Source organism: Malus domestica, chromosome 15 (assembly GCF_042453785.1).
Source record: "Malus domestica chromosome 15, GDT2T_hap1".
NCBI classification, from domain to species: domain Eukaryota; kingdom Viridiplantae; phylum Streptophyta; class Magnoliopsida; order Rosales; family Rosaceae; genus Malus; species Malus domestica.
The window spans coordinates 40,095,043-40,119,933 of record NC_091675.1 but is presented as its reverse complement, the minus strand read 5'-3'; the positions used below and the strand labels follow the sequence as shown (position 1 = coordinate 40,119,933).

Sequence of the window (24,891 nt, the reverse complement as noted above, 5' to 3'; positions counted from 1 at the left end):
CGAGTTAAAAATTATTATTATTACTTTAGTCTAAAGTAAGGAATGAAATTGGCACTATTCAAATGAAGAGTGCTTCAATTCAGATTTCAATTTAATTACAACCATGCCATTGCTCCTTGTGTAGGTTTTAGGTAAGCAGCCCGGCCCTTAGCTAGGCACAAATGTGTTGGTTTTAACTAAGAAGTCCGACCCTTAGTCAGGCCCAAATTATTTAATTACAGTTTTGCCCGTCAAAGATTACAATCCGATGGTCCGATGGTGGGGATGGTGTATCAGGAAGGGTAATTTTGTCCTCTCGATTTTGGGCAAGATAGGGGGTAGCTGGGGGACGGAACGAAATGAGACGGGACATGACAGGACGAAATGGAAACAAGGAGGAAGAAGAAGGAGACGGAGAGGTCATAATTTTGTGTTCCACGAATGTGGAACGAGTCGTTCCAAGGGGGAGGCGGAACGAAAATTCGCCCAAAATTTGTCCCGTGGAATAGCATGTTCCATCCGTTTTAGGCGCACCAAATGTGGGACAGTTCACCTCGTCCCACGTACCAAACGGTACCTCAATGAGGGTTTCATGGATGGAGGGTTTGAGAAAGAGAAAGAGAGAGAGAGAAATAACGAGAGGGAGGGGAAGGGGTCTCGGCACTGTTGCTGCAGATGGATTTCACAAGTAGGAGAGTGGATATGTAGGGGTCATGAACAAACCCTACTGAGGGTAGGGGTCATGAACAAACCATATGAGTCGTCGAGATTTCAGGGAGACAGTGTAGGGGTCATGAACAAACCCTACTGAGAGTGGGATGTGCTGGATCTTGCGCTGCATGCCTCATATCCGAAGATAAGTTCGTTTTTTTTTTTTTAAATTGTATTCTTTAATGGTAGCTTAGATTTTCGAATTGTTTAGTATGTTAGGTCTGGTTTTGGGGGATTTATCATTTTAGAGAGAGAAATGGACAGGGAGATAGAGATAGAGATAGAGAGAAAGAGAGAGAGAGAGAGAGAGAGAGAGAGAGAGAGAGAGAAAGAAAGAGAGAGAAGAATGCATGGCTGTGTGCATTTTTTGGGGTTAATTAATGGGTTAGTGCCTGGGTCAGTGAGAGAATGACAGAAGGATGTATGGGAGGGTATGGGTTTTCAGTTTTTTCCTCTGATTCAACAGGTTATGCACTGTTTGAAAATCATTGTTTATTGTTTTGTTCTCGTTTGCTTTGTTAAAACCATCATTTGAATTTTTTGGTTTCACTGTGATCATTTTTGTCCTTCTTCATAATTTCCTGGTATTTGCTTCTCATCCCTCTGTTGGTAGATTTTTTTTTTTCCGATTTCTTGGTTCCTTATGTATTCCTTGGTACAAATTTGTCTAATTTTTGGTTCTGTGATGATCATTGCAGGTGAACTATATGAACATTTTTTTGAAACGAGTTAAGAAGATCCAGCTAAGAGCATACAAGATAGAGAACTGGTATGCTGCTTGGCCTTTGTGTTGGATTTTGATGTTTATGTTCTGCTACTAAGTAGATTTTATATTGTTCTAAATCTGTTTTGTAAGTGTCCTTAAAGATTGGACATGTTATTGAATATTAGCCATGTTGTTTGAATTGGATATGTGATTGAATATTAGGTATTTAGTTTGAATTGATTTGGATATGTGGTTTACTGAATTGGAATTTGGATATGTGCTAATTTGAATTGGATAAGTTGAATTAGAGATGTGCTACTTTGAATTGGATAGGTTGAATGTGCTATATTGATATATGATGAACTGATGGTTACTGAACACACACACACACACAAGCACTCACACACCCAGACACCCCCACAACTGACCACCCCACCTCCATTACAGGTAGATCATGCTATTATGATAACAAAAAAGATTAGTAAATTTCTGTATGCGCCCTTCTCCAACAAAATGCTTGGCAGATGCAATAGTGTTGTTGCTGAAATACGAAACGAATTAGGAAAAAAGTTAATAATGTCTAAGATTATGGTAGGCATAAGAGTGAGTGTCAGAGTGAAGAAATGAACCTCAAACATGTCAATATTTCTTTCCTTATTCTTTGGAACAGAGATGATTTAAAACTTACAAGTGTGTAACTTATCAAACTCAGACAAAACTCAAAATGTTTCATGAAAAAGAAGCATGAATAAATAACTATTGACTGATATAACTCCTCTCCCACCATAAAAGGGTAGAGCCCTTCGGATGTCATTGGGGAGGCTGCTCCTGCAAGCCTGAGACAACAGACGTCATCTTGCTTACAATTTCAGTATCTTCACCGTAACTCTCATAGCATCTTCCCCATCTCGGATCCTCGCATACCTTACGCCCAATTTATTTTCTCTGTTTCAGTGCTTTGGAAAAGTTTTAGTTTTTCGTATTTCTCTAACCCATCAAACACAGTACTCATATATAGATACATATATATATAGAGAGAGAGAGAGAGAGAGAGAGAGAATCACACACACACACGTATATGCACCTTCTTTAGTTTCTCTGTGAAACCTGTACTCATTCTGTTATTGTAAAGAATGTTTGATTTAGTGACTTAATTAATCTCAACTAGCCTCCTGTAGTTGAAGATTTGGATTTTACTTTAGTTTATTATAAATGAATGGTTTGCAATCCTAATTCCATGTCTTTCTTATGTTCATGGTTTTGATTTAGCTTTGTAACCGTTAGGCAGTGTGTCTAAAACTTCAGTTGGTATTTCTTAATGAAAGAAACTAATACAATAATCAAGGGTCCAGTTGGGACCCTTTTTGCCGGGTTAGAATCACTTCCGAGAACAACACCTCCCACTTTTAAGCATAGAATCACCTCCAAAACAGGCCATAAGCAATACAAAATCCAAAAGCTTTAATTAGTCATCCACCTGCTTAGCAAGTCATAGGTTCTGAAATTTATGTCTTTTCATGCATAAGGTCTAAAAGATAATTTGTTCTCTAACATTTATATCTTATTCAAGATGTTCTCTGTTTACTACTGTGTCATATTTGATTCTATGATTGGACTTCATGGGATAGGATACTCATCGGAAAAGTTTTGTGAAGTCTGTCTTCTACTGTACAGGGTCAGGTTTGTGTATTTCTAGGTCACTACATGAATCTTGGTAAAACTAAGGCTATGGGAAATTTTTTTTAGGAATAGAACAAATACAATTTTTTTTTTGTGTTTGGTGAAGTTTTAGAAATCGACTCATTGGGAATGAATTCTAAACTGATGTTCCTTTTTTCTTCCGGATGGTGGCAATCCTTGAACTTGGCATATTGTATCTGTTGAGCAACATTAAATATGCCCACTTTGTTCTACGTTAAGAGTTTTTCAATCTCATATCATTATTTCTGTTTATCATACTTAAAACTGTTTTTCATGTTTATCATACAATAACTCGTGTTCCCATTTTTACTTTCGATATTTATCTTTTCTTCTGTTGGGGTTGCATAAGAAGCATAGGGTTTGAGTTAGGTTTTCCAATTTTTCGTCTTTACGTTTTCAGTTATTTTCCGTTTGGTAGTTGAGAAAGTGATGGAAATATGGTTATTTGTGAATATGGAAACTTGAATCTGTGTAGGCTCCTTGGGTTGTGTGTTTGGGTTCAGTGGAGATTTAGGATTTTAATTTTGAATTATTTATTTTTCATTTCATGAAAATGACCTGTTATTTGATTTAACTGAGTAATTTAATGGAAATATATTGTCTTTTTTTTTTTTCCATATTTCATTTTTGTTGGAATATGATTATGATAACATGGTTTTCACATGTACAATCATTTCATGAATCAAAACAATTTGCCTAGTTTTCATCCGAGGACGTCTCGAACTACATCCGAGACTTCCTCTTCGTCAATTAACGAATCCCATAACATTCTTTCTAAGTTTCAACTTGAGAAGAAATCAGGGAAGAGGGCGTTGGTGACCAAGGAGAATATTGAACCGATTTTGATCGAAAGTTCAAAATCGTCATCTGAGAATTTTCCTGTAGAATCCAAAACACAAAAATACCCAATCGTTCAAAATCCCATCCTACAACCCATTTGAACCTAGGCCTGAATTAACCCAACAATTTGAACTTTATTCCCCTACACCGTTTCATTCGACAGAGAACAAAATTCTTTCTGAAAATATACCATTTTATCATACAAATTCATCCAACAATTATAAGAATTCAGAAAGTTTTTACAGTCCAATTAGGCCCTCAGACAACTCATTTCACTCGGGATTTTTGGCTGCAAAGATCAAACCTACACAGAAAATAGAAGACCAGCAGTGTCCATTTGGACCCAAAATTTCAGAACCTTTTTCTGCAATTTGGTCACAAAACGTAAGAGGCTTACCTGCACCATCGTGATTGATTCGTAGTCAGTCGCTGACTGTTGCAAATCCGAGACTGAACCCACGTTTTTCACACATTCCTCCACCGTGGACTCACCGCAGCAACCCACTGACCCATAGCAGGCAACAGTGTGGTCGTGTTCTTCCCCCATGGTCTCGTCGTTCAATCGTGGTCACGTCCTCTCGCGGTAATACACAATACCGACGATACCGTTATCCACCAAGGAGAATTGTCTCTGCCGTTCGAGATTTTCCGCCAGGCTGTGGAACAAAGTTTTCCCAAAGAAATCATAGAGTGGAATCGGTTTTCTTCCAAAGGAATTGTTTTGAAAATAAATAAAATTGATTTTAATTTAGGGAAGGCTTCACGTGGAGACTATATAAAAGTCAAAAGTTTTTGTGATATTTCAAAGGCTGATCACGTGGGGACGAAATCAAAGGCAACAGTTATTTTGGTTCTTTGTACTCTGACAGTGTATGTGAAGAGGAAAACTGTTGGTGTCCATCACAAAGTCAAGCTTCACGTGGGAAAGCAAAGAGTTGGTGTCCATCACAAAGTCACAATCAAGAAAGGACCTCCTCTATTATTCAAGATTCATTGGGTCTGGACAATACAAAATTTTCTTTTGGTTATAAGCATTGTGATCGCCTGAACAAGTACTCATCTTTTACTGATTAGACAAAGTCTATGTGAGTGCATGCGGTATCTGCTCCTAAAAATAAATAAGTCTCTATCCATTATTTTATTTTGTTTTTAGTTTTTTTTTATTAAGAACATTTAGTATTTGTGGCTTGTAATAATTAAAAGTACACTAGTAGTATTTGTATTTGTATTTAAGTTGGTATTAAGTATTGTGTTTGTTTTGTAAATTTTCTAAGCTATGGCATCTAAATCTTCCAAATCCAAAGTTTTTAAAATAGAGAGGTTGAACAACTTTAATTATCGAATATGGAAGAAAATGATGACTTATCTTTTAACCCATAACAAGACTTTGTACACTATCAAGGACGAGAGATCCCTTGGGCCCTCTCAAGTTTATAATAAATGGGTGGAAGATAATGAGTTGGCTAAGGCCACAATCCTCAATTATATGGAAGATAAATTAATACCCAAGGCCGGTTCAGAGATTTTTAAGACCCAGGACGACGTAAAAAAAAAGTGCCCTAACTTCATGTGAGAAAATTATTTATTTTCATACATAAGACATCGAAAAAATTATACTTAGAAAAACACTTCAAACTCAATAATTTAGAAACACAGAAAGACGAATTTATTTTGTATTGAGAGAGGGAAACAAAAAAACTTCGGACTTGATGATGAGTTTTGTTTTCCATCTGAACTTTGAATGTGTTTTTGAATAAATCGGGAGATGTTTTTTTCTTATTTACTAACCTTGTCAATATGGGACTAAAAAATAATGATGTTTTCAAGTCTTTAATTGATATGTATTATTAATGAATGGGCACTAAATTAAACATTTTGATGACACGTCATATAATTTGCAAATTTGGTCTACGTATTATTCTTTGTTGAAGATTAGACTTGAATTAAAACGAATATTTAAAAATAACAACCCACATAGCTACTAAATAGTAACTAAAAATAAATTAACAACCAAACAAAAATTTGTAAAAATTGAATAAAATAAACATGCACATAGCATTTCAAACTTAGGACCTCTTGTTAATTTTAAACAACAAAATTCATTGTTTCAAATTAAACTTCTTGATCCTTTAACCAAATTTTATAAATTTATACTCTTATAAAAATAAATTTGTAAAAAATGGAAAGTAAATAAGCACACATGGTGTTTTGAACCCAAGACCTCTTCATTATTTTCAAATGACAAACCACCATTTCTAGTTAAATGTTTGTGTCTTTAAACCAAATTTTATAAATTTATACTCTTATAAAAACATATATAAATATACCACCCTAATAATTTTGGTGCCCCTAATTTTTTTGGGCCCTGGACGGTCGCCCTGCCTGCACTGGGCCTGGGCCGGCCCTGTTAATACCTCTCTATGAAGAATATGATTCGGCCAAAGAAATCATAGATGTACTTGAAAAAAAGTATGGCCCTAAATCTCAAACGTACATTCAGTTATTGCTTGAGAAATACAATGGGACAAAAATGGAGGAAACTGATTCTATGGTCGATCATATTACGAAAATGGAAGTAATGGCAGAAGACTTAGCCAATGTTGGCCATCCAGTTTCTGATAAAATGCAAATTAGTGTTCTTCTTGGTAGCCTCCCAAATTCTTGGGAAAATGTAGTTACTTACATGACTTATGGTCAAGTTGAATTAACGATTGATACATTGCCTGCAATGCTAGCTATTGAAGAAGTTTGTAAAAATTATAGGAAAAAAGAAACTGGACAAGGCAAAGCCAACCTCCTTATAGCGGAATGATAGACGCATATTTATGCGACTTAGTTAACTAGTTTTCTTGCATTTACGTTATTAGTTCTTAGTTATTTTAGTACTTTAAGCCATTTTCGTGTGTTTGTAGGTCCAAAGGGCTAAGGTAGCAAGAAAGTGCATTTTGGTGCATTTTGGAGCAGTTTTGAGCTTGTAATGGATTACATATGATATGAGCAAGATGAATGGACGAATTTGAAGACAAAAGAGGCTAAGAACATGCTAAAAATCTGGTGAAACAAATACAAGTTGCAAGAAGGGATAAATTTCTAAAAGGATTGGCCAAAACTTCACTCAAAACACATCAATGCCGTGACTTTTACTTCCACCTCCACCAGAAATTTGAGTAATGATGCAATGCTTAACTCACCATGACATGTGAGTGGATGATGCAATGCTTAGCTCACCATGACATGTGAGTGGATGATGCAATGCTTAGTTAACCATGACATGTGAGTGGATGACTCAATACCTAACCCACCAACAATTCCCACTCTTTGCCATGCTCACCTACTCAATTCCACCAACATTTTGTGTTAAACAAGTCCATCCTCTTCCTATAAATACCATGGCATCAACCTCATTCAAATGATCCAGAAATTAACCATTCTCCAAGCTTTTCCTTGCCTCTCCTACATATCTAAACCCCTTCCCATCCATTCCTCCAAATAACCAACCCTTCAACATCATTCCAACCTTGTTGTTGCGGCAAAGAGAAGGAGAAAAGTCCTTAGACGCACTTGCTATCCAACATGGATCGTTGGAACGTTTAGGTGCTTTCTTTCCTTTGTTTTTCAATGTTTAAATTTGTTTATCTTTGTTTTGTAATAATGAGGAACTAAACCCCCCTTGGCTAGGGGGGGATTCGAAACCATGTTAATGCTTGCAATATGATTTGATTACTTTTAATTGCGTTTCATAAGTTATGAATTCGATTTACTTATCTATTTGATTGATAACATGTTTATGTATGTTGATTAGGGATGCATACTTAGTTTGCATGCATAAATATGATGCTAGAGTATAAGGGAATTTCACCTAATCGTTATGAACTTATATTCATGAGTAGTAAAAGTCGCTAGTCACGATTGTGTTAAGTAAATCCTTGGCATAAGTTTCATGCAAATCATAGTAACGAGTGCCTCGTCAATGCTTATGTTTTTCATAGAACTTAATGATTCTTGCTTGTATCTCTATTATGCAATTCATGTAGGGAACTTGTAGGGAATGTTTTGGGTTGTCGTATGCAATCATCCAACCCAATAACTTGTGGAAAAACTGAGGGTTAATTAGTGCAATTCACGGTTAATTTGGGGCGTTGAGAATTAATAAGTTATTGAAATGCAATTGGAAATCATTTTGTATGCAAGCAAGACATGTGTGGAGAAGAACCCCTTAGCTAGCCTTCCATTATCCATTCAACCCAAATTTGTTTAAAATCTATTTAAGTTTTTAGTTTATTCGTTTTTACTTTCAACTTCACCAAACTCAAATCCCCCTTTTACTTTCTTGTTTTAAAATCTTTTGTTTACATTTTTAACTTTGTTTTTATGTTTTTAAATTAGTTTTCAAGTGATTTAGCAATCCCTCCTAATCCCCGGTTTAGAACGATCCCTACTTACATCTATACTACAATTGTCAAAAAGAGGGTTAAATTTGTGTGCTTATATATTTCGCATCAAATTTTTGGCGCCGATGCCGGGGATTAGCAACTTTGCTAATCCCTTGGTTCTTTTCTTTTTGTTTAGTTTGTTTTTGTTTTAGTTTCTGACTTAGTTTTGTTTTCCTTATTTTGTGTTACTTTTGATATTTGATTTAGTTTTCTTTCTTTGATTTTAGGTACTAGAGAAGTAAGACATGGATTTTGCTAGCATTCAAGCTCAATTGGCAAATCTTACTTCTCAAATGTCGCAGTATACCGAACGGACCACAATGCCAAGTGTCCCTACACTTGATGTGCCCTATGGGCAAGGATATCAAAGTCCTCAATTTTCTGCCAATGAAGATGCTTGGGGTTATCAAGGCTATGATCAACCAAGCAACAACATGTTTTCCAACGCTTACAATTCGGCTTGGAGAGATCATTCAAATTATATGTGGGGGGAACCTCAACAATTCCAACAAGAGGGATATTGGCAGCAAGAGGAGGATTTCTATTCAAAACCTATGCAATATGCTCAATCAAACTCAGGTTCGTCAATAAATTATAATCAAATTCTTAATGAATTAAATTCTTTGGTGCAGGGCTCACAAAATCAAGCCAAGGAGGCTCAACAAGATGGATATTGGCAGCAATCTGAGGAGTTTTATTTAACGCCTATGCAACCACCACCGCATACCCCACAACAATTCCAATCAAATTCAAGTATGTCTATGGATAGTGGTCAAATTCTTCAAGTACTAACCTCTTTGACGCAGGACCAACAAAATCAAGACAAGAAGTTGGATAAATTGATGAGTCAAATGGGAGAGATTATGGAATTCATGGTACAAATTCAAGAGCAAAGTGAACTCTCCAGCTCAACTGTTGAAAATTCGAAGGAAGATTTTGAAATCCATGATGCTATCACTTTGGAAGGTGACATGAAGGATGAAGCTGTCCCAGAACTATCCAAACACAGCCCGAACATGGATGAATTGCTGCTGCAAGCAGAAGAGGAGGAGGACGACCTGGGCAGTTTAGAAGAATTCTTGCTGCAAGCTCCTCAAATGCCTATGTCATCCAACTCAGGTGAAGAAGTTTTAAATCCACTTCATTCTAACATTATTCCACCAAATGTCCTTTTTCCTTGTAGGTTTTTGATTCCAAATATCAAAGAGAGTGAAAAAGACATTGTGGAAGCTCTTCCAAAGGTGCAAAGTGATATCCCAATTCTTGGTGCACCAAAACAAGTTCCCGATGGTATTGAAACGTTCAAAGAACCTTGCACACCAAGAAAAGGGATTCAAGAGAATGAAGTGGTTGAAGCATATCAAGAATACATCCAAGAGGCTGTGCATGAGACAATCAAGCCCAAAGCAGTTGAGTTTGATGACACGGGACAAGCCACAACCATCATAGTAAACCTGGCCAAGTTCAAAATCCCAGAAATGTTCAAAGATGTGGTGTTTGTCATTGAGTTTGTGTCGGAAAAAGAAAGTAAGCCATCTTCTCCAATTTTAATTTTTATTTATACTAACATTTTTCTGATTTTGATGATTCAGGCACCCACTCTTGAATTTAAACCATTGCCGAATCATTTCAAGTATCACCTCCCATTAAAAGATAAATTCCATGCTTTGGAGCCGAGGGGAGTTTAAAGGAAAGATTCGTCCGGCTAAAGACGTTAAATCAAGCGCTTCTTGGGAGGCAACCCAAGCATTCAACGAAGGGAGACTTTGGAATCGCTAACCAAATTAGATTTGAATTCTTACACCCTTATCTTTACTGCTTTCATTTTGTTTTGTTTAGTTAGTTGTGTTATTTGGTTAATTTCTGTAAGTTTGTGTTATTTAGTTTAAGTGTGGGGGAAGGTTAACCAAAGTCTTTCTACATTAATTTACATATAATTTAAAACAACAAAAAAACCAAAAAAAAAAAAAAAAAAAAAAAAAAAAAAAAAAAAAACATAAAAGTAAAAATATTTTACAATGATGTGTAAACTAATAGCATTCATTGGTCAGATGGTGCTTCAGTAGTCGGCGGAGCTTCAGCAGTCGGCGGGGCCACAGAAGGAGGAGGCAACAGAGGTTGATCAGTTGGAGCTTCACTACGCGATGCCGCTCCAGAAGACGAAGGCAGATGCTGTTGGAACAAACCCACAAACCTCCGATGATCAAGTAAAATCTGACCATCAGATTCATGTATCTGGTCAATTTTCCTCTTCATGGTTGTGGCATAGTTGTGTGCAAGCTTATGCAATTGTTTATTTTCATGCTTGAGTCCTTTAATCTCCTCTTTGAGACTCTGTATTTCAGCCACCAATGATTCAACGTGACGGGTTCGGGCAAATAGGCGTTGGGCCATGTTGGACACGGAACTGGCACACTGCACGCTAAGAGCCAGAGACTCCTTAACCGCCAATTCATCAGACCGTCTAGCGAGCAGTCTGTTATCTCTTGGGGTGACAAGGTTCCGGGCCACCACCGCAGCGGTCATGTCATTTTTCATCACCGAATCCCCAACGGTGAGAGGACCAGTAGGGGATATGAAAGATGGGCGCCATATGTTGTCTGGTGAAGGCGGAGCTGCCTCTTCACCAATGTTCAAGTCAAAACGACGATCGGAAGGGCCAGACATTTTCTGAAGGTGGTGAAGAAAGAAGAGAGTCGGATTGATTAAGATTTTGGAAGTTTACAGGAGGGAGTGCTTACAGGAGGGAGCTCAAGTGTGTTGTGGAACAAAATTAACGCCTCTATAAAAAGAAGAAATCAAAGAGGCGCTCCTCAGAAATCGAAGAGTCGGGGCTCATTTCTCAAAAGCCGGATTCTTTTCTCAAAAGAGGCGTTGCATTTCTCAAAAGCTGGGCTTGCTCAGAAACCACGAGCCGAACCCCGGATTTCAAAAGATCAAATTGTCCAGACGTGTCGTCACTCGTGACATGCAACTGGCAGCTTTGCGGAAATTACGGGCAGCTTTGTCAGAAAGCGCGTAATTTGTACTATTCATCCATCCACCGGCTGCCGACAATGAGTGAGAGAATAGTTCCGGTTGTGAAGAAAAGTCCTATAAGTATTTACCTTCACCTTCCACAGCAAAGGCACACCCTCTCAGCACTTCTTCATCTCCGAGAATGCATTCCCAAAGAACCCTCTCGAGTCACACTGTATTCCTCATTCCCTGGGATACCCCTGCAAACAACCCATCCAGAGCAAAAGTATTTCATATCATAAAGGTTGAAAGCAAGAGTATCTCATATCATGCATTCTCCATGTCCTTTTCCTTGTCTTTGTTCTAACCTGCAGGACATGGAGAAATTGCTCTCGAGTACTCGTCTTCCACTGCTGATATACTTCCAAAGAAGCTGCCACATCTACCTGAAGAACAGATAAGGCAAGCGAAAATGATACCAACAGCATGTGGAGACAACGTACAGAAGAAACAAGCAGAGAAGAATGCAGCTTGCACAATCATCCCAGCGGAAGGAGTCCGAGCTGAAGAACTAGAGAAGCTGCCACATCTGCTTGGAGAACAAATAAGGAACTGCAACATCACCAAAGAGCAAAGCTTCGCCGTACAATATCATCAAATCATCACTTGCAAGTAAAAAGGAACTTTTGGTTATTTCCACCCTTGAAGTTGATTGCAGAATTTTAGCTTGGGGGGTCATCGCTTTTTTTTACTGCAAACTAGGGAAGTTTTCAGTCCAATTGCTTTATTTTGTTTCTTATTATTTATTTATTTTATTTTTATTTGCATTATAGTGTTTTCTGACATTGGGGTATAGATTTCATGGGTCCTTTCCCTCCATCTTTTGGTTTCACTTATATCTTGCTAGCTGTTGATTATGTTTCCAAATGGGTGGAAGCCAAAGCCACCCGGACTAACGATTCAAAGGTTGTTGCAGATTTTGTGAAAACTAATATCTTTGCTAGGTTTGGCATGCCTAGAGTTCTCATTAGTGATGGAGGCAACCCATGGAAATAAAGAAGACCTAGGAATTTCCGACTCCAAAACCAGGTGTTTGCGTTCTTTAACCCTCCTCTCTGTTGCTTTTACTTTGCCATGTTTATCATGTTTCCTCGTTGTTTGTTTGTTTGCTTTTGTGTGAGTTTATGTTTGAAACATTGAGGACAATGTTAGATTTAAGTGTGGGGGGGTAAACAAGTTGTTGTTGCATGATTTTCGTGGGATTTTATTCACCTATCACTTACAATGTTGTTTCTTGCTGTTTTAAGTGTTTTTAGTGTGTTTTTAAGCATGTTAGTATGTTTTGACATAAAAATCCGAAAATTTGACAAAAATTTGAAAAAAAATTGTTTTGAAAAAGCCAAAAAGAGTTGTTTTTGTGTGTTTGTTTGTGTCTTAGAGTACCTTCCAACACAAATAATGAGGATTTGGTTTTTAATTGCATGACTGTTAAAGAAAGTTATAAACATGGATGGAAGTTTGATATGCTCTTGATTTATGCTTGGTTATAGTTATAGTTTACGAATTCACATGTAATCACAAAGAAAAAAATCAGTTTTTGTAACATGCTTGAAGGAAGTAACTCAAACTAACACTACAACCTTGAGAGACTTGAGCCTAATACGTTCTTTGGAGAGTTATTAATCTGTGCATTTTTGTTTTCTAAAGTCGTTGCATGATCTCATCATTCTTTGCTTGGTTGCTACTTAGAAGGCGTTTCATCATTTAGTTCCAAATACTAGAACTTATGCCCGTTCCATTCAAAGCATGACATTGATTTGCATAACACATATTCAAGATGAAGTTGTGTAGTGAACTAGAGCCAAAAAGCTTATCCCGTGCATATTTGTTTAAGTTTAACCCCGTTGAGCCTTGTTTAGCCTGTTTTCTTTGTTAAACCACATTTCCCTTACCTAGCCTAGATTAGGACTATCCATACCCTTGTTTTTAAAGCATAATGAAGCATGACTTAAAATGAATTCCTTTTGATTGTCCTTATGCAGAAAACAAGTGTGGGAGAATGAGATTTTTGTGTTTTGTGTGCCAAAAGAAAGTAATAAGGCACGGGTTAGAAAAGAAAAAGAAAAAAAAAGAAAAGAAAAAGAGTTTGAAATAAGTGAGGAAAGGCTCACAAGTGTTGTTTGTAGTTGAAATCGGCCCTAAAAAGTTGAATGAATAACCCCATTGTGTTTAAAGTTAGTTGCTGCATTCAAAGGGAATTCTAAGCATCAATTTCATTACTTTGCTTATTATGCTTTAAAAACGTTTGTTTCCTTACCTTTCATTGTTAGCCAATCACCCCTAACCCCGTTACAACCCTTAACTTCAATCTTGAGTGTTATGTGTTTCAATATGTGGAGTTTGGGATTGGTACGAGCATATGGTGTCCCTGGTTCTCGCATCTAAGTAGTAGCATTCCAGTCATGAGATCATATCTATACATGCTTAATAACTCCAGAAATTGCTTTCTTTGCTATAAACATATGTGAGTGTTCGTTTTCATGTTTACATCAATCTTCTCACATACATCTAGTGTAGGGTAAATAGTCAGAAAATCAGAGTGAAAATAAGAGTGTATCTTGTAAGGAATTGAGCAAATTCTCAAAGGCATGTTACTACATTCAAAACATCGTTTTAATTGGTTATATGTGAACTAGTATGTGGTGACTTTGATTAAGTATGTGCTCAAGGGTAGGGAAGGCAAAAATCTGTGGTTATAATGATCTTTTGCATGTCATGTTGCATTGAAAATCCCTAAGGTAATTGTTGGAAGGTTTAGGTTTTGTTTTGTTCTTATGTTTTGTTTCTTTGTTTTGCTCGAGGACTAGCAAAAGCTAAGTGTGGGGGAATTTGATAGACGCATATTTATGCGACTTAGTTAACTAGTTTTCTTGCATTTACGTTATTAGTTCTTAGTTATTTTAGTACTTTAAGCCATTTTCGTGTGTTTGTAGGTCCAAAGGGCTAAGGTAGCAAGAAAGTGCATTTTGGTGCATTTTGGAGCAGTTTTGAGCTTGTAATGGATTACATATGATATGAGCAAGATGGATGGACGAATTTGAAGACAAAAGAGGCTAAGAACATGCTAAAAATCTGGTGAAACAAATACAAGTTGCAAGAAGGGATAAATTTCTAAAAGGATTGGCCAAAACTTCATTCAAAACACATCAATGCCGTGACTTTTACTTCCACCTCCACCAGAAATTTGAGTAATGATGCAATGCTTAACTCACCATGACATGTGAGTGGATGATGCAATGCTTAGCTCACCATGACATGTGAGTGGATGATGCAATGCTTAGTTAACCATGACATGTGAGTGGATGACTCAATACCTAACCCACCAACAATTCCCACTCTTTGCCATGCTCACCTACTCAATTCCACCAACATTTTGTGTTAAACAAGTCCATCCTCTTCCTATAAATACCATGGCATCAACCTCATTCAAATGATCCAGAAATTAACCATTCTCCAAGCTTTTCCTTGCCTCTCCTACATATCTAAACCCCTTCCCATCCATTCCTCCAAATAACCAACCCTTCAACATCATTCCAACCTTGTTGTTGCGGCAAAGAGAAGGAGAAAAGTCCTTAGACGCACTTGCTATCCAACATGGATCGTTGGAACGTTTAGGTGCTTTCTTTCCTTTGTTTTTCAATGTTTAAATTTGTTTATCTTTGTTTTGTAATAATGAGGAACTAAACCCCCCTTGGCTAGGGGGGGATTCGAAACCATGTTAATGCTTGCAATATGATTTGATTACTTTTAATTGCGTTTCATAAGTTATGAATTCGATTTACTTATCTATTTGATTGATAACATGTTTATGTATGTTGATTAGGGATGCATACTTAGTTTGCATGCATAAATATGATGCTAGAGTATAAGGGAATTTCACCTAATCGTTATGAACTTATATTCATGAGTAGTAAAAGTCGCTAGTCACGATTGTGTTAAGTAAATCCTTGGCATAAGTTTCATGCAAATCATAGTAACGAGTGCCTCGTCAATGCTTATGTTTTTCATAGAACTTAATGATTCTTGCTTGTATCTCTATTATGCAATTCATGTAGGGAACTTGTAGGGAATGTTTTGGGTTGTCGTATGCAATCATCCAACCCAATAACTTGTGGAAAAACTGAGGGTTAATTAGTGCAATTCACGGTTAATTTGGGGCGTTGAGAATTAATAAGTTATTGAAATGCAATTGGAAATCATTTTGTATGCAAGCAAGACATGTGTGGAGAAGAACCCCTTAGCTAGCCTTCCATTATCCATTCAACCCAAATTTGTTTAAAATCTATTTAAGTTTTTAGTTTATTCGTTTTTACTTTCAACTTCACCAAACTCAAATCCCCCTTTTACTTTCTTGTTTTAAAATCTTTTGTTTACATTTTTAACTTTGTTTTTATGTTTTTAAATTAGTTTTCAAGTGATTTAGCAATCCCTCCTAATCCCCGGTTTAGAACGATCCCTACTTACATCTATACTACAATTGTCAAAAAGAGGGTTAAATTTGTGTGCTTATATATTTCGCATCACGGAAGATTTTCAGAAAAACAAGCAACACATGCACAAGCCACATAGTAGTAACAAGGGCCCGAACTTCAAAAAGTTTGGACACCGCAAGTAGAATAAGTTTAAGGGAAAGGAGAATGCATGTTACAATTGTGGAGAGACTGGTCATTATAGGTATAAGTGCCCAAAACGACGCAAGAACAACAAAAATCCTAAAGAACTGATTTTGACTATCTCCGAAGCACTCATTGCTGAAGATCAAGGACAATGGTGGATAGACTCAGGAGCAACTCGTCATGTATGTAAGGCCAAAAGTTGCTTCATCAATTTCAAGGAGAAAGCATTAGGAGAACATTGTCTCTACATGGGCAACAATACTTATGTTGATGTTTTGGGTGGAGGAGATTGCAAGATCAACAATAGTAAATCTACCATTGTGCTTAAAAATGTTCTGTTTGCACCAAATATAAGAAGGAATCTTGTCTCTGTCTCTGTCCTAGAAAAGAAAGGTTTTGAGACAAGGTTCATGAATGGTGTTGTCACTATTGGGAAAAAGGGTTATATTTATGTAAAAGGGATAAGAGTCAATGATATGTACTCAGTTTGTATTAATAAAAATATTTCTTATGAGTATGCTTTTGTCTCTACTGTTCAAAATTTGTCATATTTATGGCATTTACGTTTAGGTCACGTAAATAAAAATAAATTGATACGCATGAGTAAAAATGGAATGTTGCCTCAAGTAAATGATTAGAAAATCATTTTCTCAGCATTGGACTTATACAAATTTACTTGAGATAATGCATACCGATTTATGTGGACCAATGAGAACTAAAAGCCATAGAGGAATGAAATATTTTGTGACTTTCATCGATGATTATTCCCGTTATGGACATGTCTACTTCTTGCAACATAAAAATGAAGCCTTAGACAAATTTAGAGAGTTTAAGGTAGAAGTAGAAAACCAATTAGGAAGATCTATAAAAACCCTTAATAGTGATAGAGGTGAAGAATTTGAAGCCTTTGATGATTTCTGCAAAGAGAATGGTATAAGGCATAATTATACTATGCCTTATACACCGCAACAAAATGGTATCGCAGAAAGAAGAAATCGAACTCTAATGGATATGATGCGATCTATGATGTCATATGCTGACTTACCTCTACATTTTTGTGGGTGACGCTTTGGCTACTACAGCATATATATTGAATAAAGTTCGTACAAAGGTAAAGCCACTGACTCCATATGAATTATGGCATGGGCGAAAAGCCAATTTATCAAACTTAAAAGTTTGGGGTTGTAAAGCGCATGTCCTTATTCCAAAGCCATTAAGAAATAAATTACAAGTAAAAACTTTGGAATGTAAATTCATAGGATATCCTGATAATAGTAACAGATATAGGTTTTATCATCCTGAGAAAGGATTGATTGAAAGTAGAGATGCTACTTTTATTGAAACTACTTATTTGATTAATCAAATACAAGAATTGGAATGTTTGGTACAAGAAAATTCTCCTACGAATGATCAAGATTTGCATCTTGATTTATGCTTGTCTTATGATCATGACATTGACAATGATCAAGTGGGAGACGTAAACATGGATGATCATAACAATGTCGATCATGACACACACATGGATGATGATCATGATATTATCATGGAAGATATACATAGTGGGAGAAATGATCAAATCAGTGGGAGTAAAAGAAAAGGGAACCATCTAGAAGATTGAAATATCACTTTGTTTTCAATCTTAAGGAGGTAGATCATTCAGTGAGAGATCCAGACCCAAGAAATTATAAAGAAGCAATGGATAGTATTGAGTCTGAACAATGGCAACAAGCAATGAATGAAGAACTAGATTCCATAAAGAAAAATGAAGTTTGGGAATTGGTTGATATACTTAATGGAAGAAAGCCCATCGGTTGTAAGTGGGTACTTCGTAAGAAGTACAAATCAGATGGTATCCTGGATAAGTTTAAGGCTCGACTTGTAGCTAAGGGTTATACTCAGAAACCCGGTATAGATTTTGTGGACACTTACTCTCCAGTTGTGAAGTTTACATCCATTCGTATTCTTATGGCAATTGTTACTAGAATGGATTTAGAACTTCATCAGTTAGATGTCAAAACATCATTCTTGAATGAAAATTTGAAGGAAGACATCTATATGATTCAACCTAAAGGATATCATGTCAAAGGACATGAAAAAAAAGTCTATAAATTAAGAAAGTCATTGTACGACCTTAAACAATCATCAAGACAATGGTATTTAAAGTTCCACCAAGCCATTATGGAAATGGGCTACAAAATAAATCCATTGGATCATTGTGTTTACTCTTGGAAGTGCCAAGATAATTTTTGTATATTGTCACTGTATGTAGATGACATCTTACTTGCATGTAACTCTATAGATATGATTGAAGAGACTAAGTCGTATCTGGGATCCAAATTTGAAATGAAAGATATGGGAGAAGCATCTTATGTTCTAGGAATTAAAATTACTAGGGATAGAGATGTCAAAACACTCTATTTGGATCAACAAAAATATCTGGATAAGATATTTAAAAGATTTAATATGCAAGATTGCAAGCCAGTTAGTACACCAGTTTGTAAAGGAATGATGCTTTCCAAAAATATGTGCCCAGTACAAAAGCAAGACATCATTGATATGCAAAATGTTCCATATGCCCAAGTAGTTGGAAGTTTAATGTATGCTATGACCAACACAAGACCTGACATATGTCATGCAGTTGGATTGGTAAGTAGTTATCAATCCAACCCTGGAAAGCAACATTGGATGGCAGTAAAGAGAATTATTAGATATCTAAAAGGTATCCAAGGTATGAAACTTTGTTTCGGATTAAATGATCTAGATTTAGTTTGTTATTGCGATGCAGATTTTGCAGGCGACTTAGATGACAGAAAGTCAACAAGTGGTAACATTGTCTTGTTTGGTGGAACGGCTGTTCCTTGGTTAAGTAAGAAACAAAGCTGTGTTGTAAAGTCTAGCATGGAAGCAGAATATATATCTTGTAGCACAGCGGTAAGTACTACAGTATGGGCTAAACGATTTATCGATAATTTAAATATAGGTATACCTAAGGAACACGTCAATGTGTTTTGTGATAATAAGTCTGCCATCTTTCTGATAAAGAGTGGAGCAAATAGTTCCAAAGGAAAACACATTGATATTAATTATCACTATATACAAGATATAGTGGAGAGATGAGAGTTAAAGGTCGACTACATACCCTCCAAAGAGATGGTGGCCGATCCGATGACCAAGGGATTGTCTCTGGAAAAATTCAGAGAGCATGTGATTACAATGGGTTTGCAAAACATCTAGATGTGTTGTTGTGTGAGACGTGTGGCGGGCATCGTTGTATGGTTTTAGGGACGCCTGAAACATGAACAAGTAGATGCAACTCTATCTGGTTCTTTAGTACTTGGTCGGTTAAAGATAGAGGGCACTAGCGAGGTAACCATGTTATAATAAATCGTCTTGAAAGTAAAATCCATAATAAGCTTCAAGAAATAATTTATATAACATTGGCGTATAGTGCGGGGCTAAGTCATCATTTGTAACTTCTCTCAGTCCGTTAAGATCAATACGTATGATTGCCAATTGGTGACTTCTTTGCATTATCCCAACCATGAGTTCTCATGTGACATGAATATGAGAACTCTTCATTGATCGTGTTCAGTCCTTGAATGTGATTTGGAACGTTAAGATCAGTACGTAGTCACTTTCCCTGATCATTTGGAACGCATCAACGAAGAGTTCTCAATTGATGGTTGGAACGCATCAATTGGCAATCCCAATTGGGCATTGACAGTCCGTTAAGATCAGTACGTGCTGTATCTTCTCTCAGGGAAAGTGACTAGTCTCGAGTCATTGGTGTGTGTGACATCAAGACAAGTACGTAGGTGCTCAATAGAGAATGAGTTCACTGAACACGATCAACGAAGAGTTCTCATATTCATGTCACATGAGAACTCATGGTTGGGATAATGCAAAGTAGTCCTTTGACCTGAGGCATCGTCGTTGTCTTGTGGTTAAGTCCTTGATCTTTGATTATGTCAAACGTCATTCCATTGGAGTGTCCACGGCATCGTTGGGGTTAAGCCACTTAGCCATGGAGGCAAGTGAATGCGCAACAAGGGATCTCTAACCTTCAAACTGTTTGAGGGAGAATACTCTATGATATGATTTAGAATCTCTGGCCAGAGTATGAATGAGATTTAGGAATGCGTTCCAAATCACATTCAAGGTAATCATATAAGCACACGAATCACATTGGATAGTAGACATGAATAAATAAACTATCAAACCAAACAATATGGTCAAGAGTATTGTATTAGAGAAAGACCGTATTGCATTTGTAATCCTAAACTGAATAGGTTCTTCACCTCTTCTGATTAGCTTGGGTAACCATGATATGCTGCTAGGTGTCACTCTTGGTTTGTGGAAACCCTAAACGTGTATAATCACTAAAGGGAGAATTGAAAGTAAGTTTCAATTCACAATCGATTTGAAAGAGTTTGAATCGCCCACTGCCTCGCTAGAAGGAACCTAATGGATCGTACACCGTGTAAGGTGGAGATTGAAGAAACAAAGGAGATGAGTAAGAATAATTAAATGGTTTAATTATTTATGGCAATGATTAATTAATATGTTAATTAATCAAACGAATAAGTTCGTTAAAGACCTCGGGATAGTTTTGGACGTTTAGGCCCAATGGGCTTCGAACGTCAAGCCCATTGACTTAAGTTGTATGACAACTTAATTCACAAAAGACCAAAAGCCCAAACAACACCCTAAGGCCGGCCATATGGTTAAGGGTAGTGAACTTGGACTTATTTACAAGTTTGCCACTCAAATGAATAAAGGTATAAATATGACTTTATAGCCAAAATTCATTTAGGGTTTGTTTTGGAGAAAATTGGAGAGAACATGTCTCTCCATTTCTCTCTAAAGAGGCCGGCCCCTTGGAGGGTGCATCTAGCAATCCCACTACTCCAAGGTCACTCATTTCTTCTCCAATCTAACCTTGGTGAAGATACTTAGAGGTTCTCTATTTTGGGAACTTGGAGAATCCTATTCTTCCAACCAAATCCATAGATTTATTATGCAAGGAATGAAGGCCCTCTCTTTGGGTGATTAGCCTTTGCTTATGCAAAGAGGAATCTACAAAGGTATATTTCTCAACTCACTTTGATTTGAGTTGAGTCTTGGTTCACCAATCTACTAGGCTTTGAATTTCATGGTTAATGTTTTGTTTTTAAGTGCATGCAAGCATGATTCCGCCTTTAATTGTTAATTGCATGCTTATTGATGTTGCTTAAATGAACATGTTTTCACAAAATAATCCTTCAAATCCTAGGTTGAGTACTACATCGAACTCTGTCCAATAGGTAGCATGTTGCAAAACTTTTCCCTCTCCCAACTATATAGAGGTACCAGGTTTGAACGCCCTAAGAAAAATTGACAAGTGCTTGAAATTAAATGACTATAAGATGCACAAAATGTTTGTTGTTTATCCTATGCCTCGCATGTGCTTACTACTTCTTAGAGGAGTTTGCCATTTACAGGACTCATCATCGAAAATCTTGGTTTTTTTTTATCTTAATTTCAATTTTGATCGTAAGGGTTAGGAATTCTGGTTCTTATTTTAGAGGTCGCATAGATATTTCATGTTTTGCTTTCACCCAATAAATATCTTTAAGTAAGGCAAGAACTTAAAACCAAACAGGATTTAACAATGAAAGTCATAAGTTGCACAACATATCTTTATGTTCACATGGATTACCAAGTGTTCATATTTTTATGCCTCATTCCCTTTCTTAAGAGGGATCTATTTTGATAAGAAACAAGACCTTACAACTATTGTATTCTTCGTTTTCTTGAATTTCTTTGGTTTTTGATGGGTAATTGAGTGGTGTTCGATTGAGAAATTTGTTGATTAGGGTTAGGTTGGGGTATGTTTGGTTGCCTCGAAAATTTGGAAAATAAAATGGGGTCATGGGATTAGGATTTAGGACCTTTGTAACTTGATTGATTAGGAATTTGTGTGTTTATCTCCTAATTAGTATTCAAATTTAGTACATATAAGTCTGTTTCTTAAAAGGGATCTATTTTGATAAGAAACAAGACCTTTTCGTTTTCTTGATTGCAAAGGCTCTGTACCATGTCACATATATTAACCATTGAAGTTTCTTAATGTATTTTGATTTTACCTAGATTCCATTTCTGTGATTGCCACCCTTAGTCGGTGGTATTATCTTTACAAAGGATTTAAATTGGGGATTTAGAGAATCTAATAACAAAACTAAATTATATGTTCCATGCTTTTCATTATTAACCTATAATTATGTGCTCTTGACACAATCTTGGGAGTCTTAACATGATTGTTCTTCTATTTCATAGATTCGCAATGTTTAATATCTCATTTAATTGGTGTACATTTGCTCATTTAACTCAAATTTAATACGATTTGTCTTCAAATTTCTCTGAATTGCTAATGGATTTACTTTCTTTGGAAATTTCAGGAACTTTGGTTGTGGAAGGAAGAAGCCGGTTCCTTGCCTACTTTTAGGTTTACGATTATGCGCCTTGATTGCATCTTCAAAGTCTAATTAGTTATATAAATTTTTTATTTTTTATTTTTGCAAAGCTTTCGTACTTACAAGAAAACTAATAATGGGGACATTCTTATTTCTGAATTTTCTTCTCATCATTGTTTCTTTAATGAATTTGGATTGGTAGATGTAGGTAGAGCAACCGCCGTGGTGTAAATAAAAGGTCTAGGCATAATGATTTATGTGTTTACAATTGATCGGAAAATATGAAAGAATGCTGCGTAAACCCACAATTGGTACAGTTGCATCTTGAATTTACTACAAAATCTAATTTGTATCTTGCGGGAAATGGTAGATAGGCCATTTCCGGAATGACATGAAATTAGTTAGATATGGCTTAAAAAGAAGGGATACTTATGGTCTCATAAATCTGCTTCAATCGAAGAATGTATTTTGGCAAGGGGACCTTTGAGCAACATGCTTCTCATTGATTTAAAAAATGTATTGGATTCTATAAATATTTTAGCGATTGACTATAGATAAGGCAGTTGTATTGCCACTTTAAGATAAGGCAGTAGGGGTGGGTTCGGTTCAAATCGGTTCGGTTCTTTTTTTTTTTCGGTTCGGTTTTTTCCGGTTAGGTTTCGGTTTTTTGTTTTGTTTTTTTCAAAAATGAAAAACATTGAAATTTTAAATTTTAACATATCCAATACAATCATAACATAAGCATTCTAACTAGAATCAAAGACAATGAAAATAAACATTTAAAGTTGAACTAAAATCATCAATCAAGTCTTCCAAAGTCCAAACTAACAATCTCACAACACAAAAATCGAACAAATGACTTAGAAAAGTTAAATTGTAGGATGTTGTTCAAAGATCAGGGCTGCTTGCTTGTAACTTCATGTTGACAACTTGATTAGTAAAAGTAATGCGTGGGTGGATTTATTTAGTGTGTGTTGGATTCTTTTCCATCACAAATTACCCAAGTAATCTACCCAAAATAAATGTTTATGGATTCTGTTACATGTTATATGAGAGTAGATTTGGAAAAGAAAGTTGGGGCAGAAGTAGATAGTGCTATGGAGATGGATGTAGGTACTTCAGGAGGAGGTTTGGTTCCAAAACCTTATATTGGGGAGAAATAATAGGTTAGGGTTTAGAGTTTTTATAGGCCTTTTTTTAATATTTTGAGTTTAAAGCTTGGCAACACATTGAGTTTAGCACATTTTAACTTACAAATTGGGTTTAGAAAATAATACCCAAAACAAATAATTAAATAAAAAAATTAGTGTAATTAATTCGGTTCGGTTCGGTTTCTAGATCACTAAAACCGAACCAAACCAAAAGAATTCGGTTCGGTTCGGTTTTTTCGATTTTGGTTCGGTTCGATTTTCGGTTTTCGGTTTTTTGAACCCACCCCTATAAGGCAGTTGTATAGAATGTTATGCGAGAAAGCAAAGGAAATTCTAATAGGAGAAAGCAATATTCAGGTGAAGATTTTGGTTTCTTTGATCTCTTATTATATTTGTATTACAGTACATATTTCACTGTTATTTCATTTTGTATGAGAAAAAAGCGTTATTATTGTCCTTCACTTGAACTGGTAACGCTGGTGTGGATCTTTCAAATTATATGGTTAGACACTTATTATTATTTATTTGCATGTACTTACAGCCTATATTCACGGGCAATTTCATGACCTTCCAGAGCTTTTTCGAATTGGTGGGAAGGTATTAGCTCTTAAATTCCAAATCTGCTAGCGAATTGGCTCTCGCCATTACTTGGAAATGACTCCTCTCACTCCTAAGAGATAAATTCAGGTATTACATGTTGGATTTCAGATCATTTTAAGGTTAAGCAAAAGTAATTCTAACATTTGCATTTTTCCGGTGAGTTTCAGAAATCCGACGAGTAATTTCTGGTTAAACGGCAAGCAAATGTCGTCCTAAGCGTCGTCGTCCTTCTTGGTACAAGGCCACAATGCAACCACACTCCACCCTTCTGCTCTTGTTGGTGAGGTAACATCACTATTTAATCTGGGGGAATTTTTGATCTAGTTATTAATCTACTTTTTGATTTATTTACTATTAAAATGTGTATGTTGCTTAGATTTATGTTGGTTTCGATACGAAAACTAAATTGTTCTGCCAAGTAGTAATGGCCTATTAAATTGGGAACACATTTAATAAGAAATGAAACTAGCTTGCACAAATTTAGTCCCAATTGTATTATTCTTCTTGGCTGTTTGTTTCAATGATTAATGACGGAACCCGTCGTTTTGCTCATAAATCCTTCCCCCGCGTGGTGAATTGGATTTTGGAAGCGAAGTTAGGCCATGAAGATTTAATACGTAGTTTCAATGGATCGAAGATTTGGTATTGATGGTTTAAATGTTCGACTGAAGATTATAAAATGAA

At 36.3% G+C, this 24,891-nt stretch overlaps 1 long non-coding RNA gene across 1 annotated transcript; it reads right to left on the bottom strand.

Moving 5' to 3' along the window:
• Positions 1 to 1,721: 1,721 nt before the first annotated feature.
• Positions 1,722 to 4,710, bottom strand: LOC114826947 (uncharacterized). The gene is made up of 2 exons (XR_011576183.1): positions 4,335 to 4,710; positions 1,722 to 1,937 (listed from the first exon to the last, which is right to left on the bottom strand). It is a non-coding gene; the product is annotated as an uncharacterized lncRNA (long non-coding RNA).
• Positions 4,711 to 24,891: the final 20,181 nt, after the last annotated feature.